Consider the following 6365-nt stretch of genomic DNA (forward strand, 5'->3'; position numbering starts at 1 on the left):
AGAGAGAGCAGGTGGAAGTAGGAGATGGACAGAGAGTGAGAAAGAGTGAAAGAGAGAGTGAGAAAGAGTGAAAGAGAGAGTGAGAAAGGGCAGAGAAAAGGGATGGGAGAGAAAAGAGTTTGAGGGAAGAGACCATGATGCCTCTTGCCTGTTAAAATTTTGAGTGACTGAAGTTTGTTTCATTTCAGGTTGTTGTGTTTACTAAGGGAACGATGCACTTAAGACACATTTGCTGTCCCCCAGTCCAGCCACAGAGAGCTTCCTTGTGCAAGTCCTTTGGACAGGGTGTGAGACAGTACACTCCAGGACCTCCACACTTAGATGCCATGTGGTGTGGATTCAAACTAGAGAAGTTCTTGCGTCTGCCGTCGTCTTTGTGTCTTTGAGTTGTGTTTGTTTTGCGCAGCTCTTCCTACCCTAGGTGGCAGGCTTAGCTAGACCGCTGACACTGCTACATGAACTTAGCGGAGGAGCTACATGAACTTAGCGGAGGTGCTACATGAACAGGAGCTACATGGGGGTCATAAAGGTGAAGCAGAGACGAGCTGCTAATAGCAGAGCAGAAGGAGGCAGTGCTGCCACTCACATACGGCCGTATCGCTTCCCGACTGTGATTTTCTGTTACCCAGGTGCCCTTCTGGAACCCTGAGGTGTCTGGCACGAGACATCTGCAGGGCTCGAAGAGGAGGTGTGTCACTTGAGACCTGACTGTTGTTTTTTATCCTCATTGGCTGATGTAGTTTGTGGCCGGTTCTTCTGTCACACTAGGCTAAGGGTTTGCCTCAGAGCACACACAGACACACGCATACACACAAACGGCCACCGGCCAGAGAAAAACCTGTGTCCATCTCCATAACCGCTGCCTCCTGATGAGCTGTGTGTTTCTGTTTGTGTGTGTGTGTGTGTGTCCATCTCTATAACCGCTGCCTCCTGATGAGCTGTGTATTTGGGTGTATGTGTGTGTGTGTGTGTGTGTGTGTGTGTGTGCGTGTGTGAGACTATGTCTGAAGACCTCCCATAGCTAATTGAAGCTTAATGAAGACAGACGGCTTCTTTACAGGCTCCCGGAATAGACGTACTGAAGGCAGAGATGAGGATAGTTATCTGAGTTTGTTACAGTGGTAGAACACAAGAGCCATGCAATTCTAGCTAAAAAAGAGAGAGAGAGAGAGAGAGAGAGAGAGAGAGAGAGAGAGAGAGAGAGATCGAGAGAGACAGAGAGAGAGAGAGAGAGAGAGAGAGAGAAAACACCTCCCATATAATAAAATACCACTGGGTCTATTGTCTTAATTCCCATAATTCTCTTCCCATAATGTATCCAACATAATTCTCATAGTACCAGTGAACTCGGTGTCTGTCGTCTCCGATGCCACAGTGGGTCTGGTTAAACACGAGCGAGTGGCCGGCTGTAATGGGTGGGGTGCAGGGGGGTTCTCGCAGGGCAGCGGCAGGCACACCGGCCCGGTTTATTGGTCATTAAGCGTTCTGGTGTCTGAGAGCGGACGGCACTGTTGAGGCAGAGTGCGGGGCAGGGCGGGTTCTCCTCCATTAGCTTAGCACAGCTAATGATCCCACCACATCCGTTGTTTGTCTAAAATGGAGCGCTCTCGGAGGATGGCGCGAGCTATTAAAAAGCATGCCGAGATATTAAGTGCGTCTGCTGCGCTCACGGGGTGAGTGTGCTTGGCTCCGGGTGAGTCATGAGTTCAGAGAGTGTGTGTTTGTGTGTGTGTGGGTGCATGTGTGTGGGTGTGTGTGGTGGGTGCATGTGTGGGGGTGGGGTTTAGGGACAGTGTGGGTCTGCGGAGAGCGAAAAAATTAGTGTTTTAGCGCTCAGCACAAAGAAAGCCAGAAAGGACTAAATATCCCCGGACCTGCAGAAAAAAAACATTTGTAAGAAGAGCAGGTTGTGGAGAGAGGGGCAGATAGAGAGGGTAGATAGAGAGGGGCAGATAGAGAGGGGTAGATAGAGAGGGGCAGATAGAGAGGGGTAGATAGAGAGGGGCAGTTAGAGAGGGGTAATAGAGAGGGGTAGATAGAGAGGGGCAGATAGAGAGGGGTAGATAGAGAGGGGTAGATAGAGAGGGGCAGTTAGAGAGGGGTAAATAGAGAGGGGTAGATAGAGAGGGGCAGATAGAGAGGGGGTAGATAGAGAGGGGTAGATAGAGAGGGCAGATAGAGAGGGGCAGATAGAGAGGGGGTAGATAGAGAGGGGCAGATAGAGAGGGGCAGATAGAGAGGGGTAGATAGAGAGGGGTAGATAGAGAGGGGCAGTTAGAGAGGGGTAGATAGAGAGGGGCAGATAGAGAGGGGTAGATAGAGAGGGGCAGATAGAGAGGGGGTAGATAGAGAGGGGTAGATAGAGAGGGGCAGATAGAGAGGGCAGATAGAGAGGGGCAGATAGAGAGGGGCAGATAGAGAGGGGTAGATAGAGAGGGGTAGATAGAGAGGGGCAGATAGAGAGGGGTAGATAGAGAGGGGCAGATAGAGAGTGGTAGATAGAGAGGGCAGATAGAGAGGGGCAGATAGAGAGGGGCAGATAGAGAGGGGTAGATAGAGAGGGGCAGATAGAGAGTGGTAGATAGAGAGGGGCAGATAGAGAGGGGCAGATAGAGAGGGGTAGATAGAGAGGGGCAGATGCCCTAGAAGAGAGAGCGGGCGCAGATAGAGAGAGGCAAGTGCCTTAGAATAAAGAGAATGAGGGGCAGATAGAGAGCTTGCAGATGACCTGGAAGAGAGAGAGAGGGGCAGATACAGAGGGGCAGATGCCCTGGATGGGGAGGTGCATGTAGAGAGGGGTAGAAAAAGGGGGCAAATGGGGCTAGAGAGGCCAGAGAGGCAATAGCTGCCAGTCACAGAATGACATCAAACACTCTAAAAGAGAGAGAGAGAGGGGGAGAGAGTGAGGCAGGGAGAGAGAGAGGAGAGAGAGAGAGAGAGAGAGAGAGAGAGAGAGAGAGAGAGAGAGAGAGAGAGATGCACTGCAGACAGGTACAGCACTGGCAGGAATGTGCTCAGGTTGGTCCTACAGTCACAGACAGGACTAACACTCTCAGCTTCCTACCTGTTTGTATATGAATATGTGTAGGTTATACTGTGGGCTTTTCACTTCTGGTAGAACAACAGAGAAAGTGTTTGTGTGTGTGTGTGTGTGTGTGTTGTGAGAGAGAGAGAGAGAGAGAGAGGAGAGAGAGAGAGAGAGAAGTGGGAGAGAGAGAGAGAGAGAGAGAGAGAGAGTGGGAGAGAGAGGGGGAGAGAGAGAGAGTGGGAGAGAGAGGGGGGAGAGAGAGAAAGAGAGAGAGAGAGAGAGTGAGAGAGAGAGAAAGAGAGAGAGAGAGAGAGAGAGAGAGAGAGAGAGAGTGAGAGAGAGAGAGTGATGAGAGAGACTGATCTACAGGCTGGACAGAGCGCCACACTGCAGGGGGACAAACATGAGGCGTTTCATCCTCATGCCGGCAAACATGCTGCCCACTCGGGCTAAAAAGTCACTTCACAGGGTGAGTCTATGAGTGTGTGTGTGTGTGTGTGTGTGTGGTGTGTGTGTGTGTGTGTGTGTGTGTGTGTGTGTGTGTGTGTGTGTGTGTGTGTGTGTGTGCGCGTGTGTGCGCTCGCGTGTTTGAGTGTATTTCAAGAGGCTGAATGTATGTGTTCATTTCTCAACACATTTCACACATCTGAGAGAAAAAGAGGTGTGTGTGTGTGTGTGTGTGTGTGTGTTACATGCTGTGGATCACATTCCTCATCTCAACCTCAGAGAAATGCTGAAGCAGTATCAGAGGAAAGGCGAAGAGAAGATGGAGAATAGAGGAAAGGTGAAGAGAGGGAAAGAGAGGGGTGGAGAAGAGAGGGGAGGAGAAGAGAGGGGAGGAGAGGGGTGGAGAAGAGAGGGGAGGAGAGGGGTGGAGAAGAGAGGGGTGGAGAAGAGAGGGAAAGAGATGGGTGGAGAAGAGAGGGGAGGAGAGGGGTGGAGAAGAGAGGGGTGGAGAAGAGAGGGAGGAGAGTCTGTGTGTGTGTGTAAGAGGCCAGTATCAGGCTCCAGGCTCACACCAGCTGGGCAGGAGGGGCAGACCAGCACCACTGTACACGGGTGTGTGTGTGTCTGTCTCTAAGAGGTGTGGGTGCGTGGTGTGTGGAGTGTGGGAGGTGTGTGTGGCATGGTTGGTGCGGTTGGAGCGGTGACTCAAGCAGAGGTATGTGTGGCCATGGCACCAGTCCGGCTCATATGAGTGTTAGTATGTGTATGTGTGTGTGTGTCAAGTCAAGTCAAATTTATTTAATATAATGCTTTTTACAACACATCACAAAGCAGCTTTACAACTGTATGGGTCCAGAACCCCAATGAGCGACAGAGACGACAGTGGCGAGGAAAAAACTCCCTATGATGGTGGGGATTAGGAAGAAACCTCGGGAGGTCCAAGACTCAAAAGGGAACCCATCCTCCATTGGGCGGCCCGCTAGCACAAGTCCGTATTTGTGGACAAAAGGTGGTTCTACAGTTATAGTTAAGGTTCTTGTTCCCCGGCCAAGTAGTCACAGTCCCTTCAGTGCAGATGGTGTGTGTGTGAGAGTGCGCGTGCGTACGTGCGTGCGTGCGTGAGTGTGTGTGTATGTGTGATCATCCATCTGAAGTGGCTGAGATGCATGCTGGCATTAACGGCCATGTGTCCAGCTGCTCCAGATGTGTGTGTGTGTGTGTGTGTGTGTGTGTTGTGTGTGTGCGCGTGTGTGTGTGTGTGTCTGTGTGTGTGTGTGTGTGTGTGGTGTGTGTGTGTGTGTAGTGGGGGGTTGTTCTGAGATTACCTTGGTCCCTGCTGGTCTGGAGAAAGTTGAGATGAGCCTCCGTGCCTTCATGTTCTTGCAGGAGAGACAGAAAGGCTACTTGCATGTGTGTGTGCGCGTGTGTGTGGTGTGTGTGTTGAGACGGGGGATATGCGTATGGTCTCATCTAAGGCTCGCGCCATCTCCCCCCACGTTGTTTACTTTATTAATTAGTCTTTTAATTGCTGCTAAGCCCTGGGAGGTTCATTAACGTCAGCGTCGGAACCGTTGCACTCGCCGTGTCCGTGGAGATCGGAGCGAGGCATCCAGACGTTTCCTACCACCAGCCAAATACGGGCGTGATAATGCTTGTGTGTGTGTGTGTGTGTGTGTGTGTGTGTGTGTGTGTGTGTGTGTGTGTGTGTGTGTGTGTGTGGTGTGTGTGTGTGTGTGCGCACGTTTGCATACACACACCCACGTTCTGCTCTGATTATCTGTTTATTGCCCAAATTTTTCTTCTACCATAGTTTAAAATTCTACCAAGTGTGTATGGTGGGTGTGTGTGTGTGTGTGTGTGTGTGGTGAGTGTGTGTGTGTGTGTGGTGTGTGTGCTTGCGTGCGTGCGTGCGTGCATGTGCGTGTGTGGTGCATGTGTGTGTGTGTGTGTGTGTGTGTGTGCGTGCGTGTGTGCATGTGTGAAGAGAGTAAACCTATAGTCACAAACAACAGCCCCAATGATGAATGACTATAGTGAATTTAAGAAGTTTGGGTTGGACAGATAAGATGGAGAGAGAGAATGAAAGAGAAAGAGAGAGAGAGGGGGCAGAGAGAGAGGGAGAGAGTGAGGGAGAAATAGAGAGAGAGGGAGGGCAGAAAGAGAGAGAGAGAGGGAGAGAGTGAGGGAGAGAGAGAGGGAGAGAGTGAGGGAGAAAGAGAGAGAGAACAACAGGCCAGCCCACAGATGGACAGACACTTTATGAGCACAGTATAATGAAATGCATAACTTTGAGGCCCCATCGTTTAAAATTTTTATTTATTTGTTTTGGTGAGTGATATATTTTTTTTAGAGAAATGTAAATGAAAAAAAGAACCCCACCCGTCCCATCTGAATGTCCAAAACAATGTTCTGCTTGGCTTGTCCAGGACGTTAGAGTGATGGAGGATGATGGGCTGGGTGATACGTTTGATTTGTGATTGCACTCCATACAGATCCAAGATCCAGGACTTGAGCAAGAGGCAGAGATATGGAGAGAGAGGGAGAGGGGGAGAGGGGTGGATAGAGAGGGGAGAGAGAAAGGGAGGGGGAGAGAGAGACAGAGTGAGGGGGAGAGGGGTAGATAGAAAGGTGGGAAGAGAGAGAAGGATAGAGAGAGAGTGAGAGAGAGAGAGAGGGGCGGAGCTCAGGGGTCTGGAGTTCTATGGAGTTCAGCATGTTCCTGGTCTGCTGTGATGCCTTCAGTGTGTTCAGTGCTGGTGTTCATTAGCAGCAGTATTAATGACACTAACACCAGAGAGAGAGATGAGACACGTGTACAGGACTGTGGCACAGCATGGTGGACAAACGAGTGTGGGAGAGAGGGAGATATTAGGAGGGAGAGAGGAGAGAG

Source organism: Brachyhypopomus gauderio, unplaced genomic scaffold (assembly GCF_052324685.1).
Source record: "Brachyhypopomus gauderio isolate BG-103 unplaced genomic scaffold, BGAUD_0.2 sc626, whole genome shotgun sequence".
NCBI lineage: Eukaryota > Metazoa > Chordata > Actinopteri > Gymnotiformes > Hypopomidae > Brachyhypopomus > Brachyhypopomus gauderio.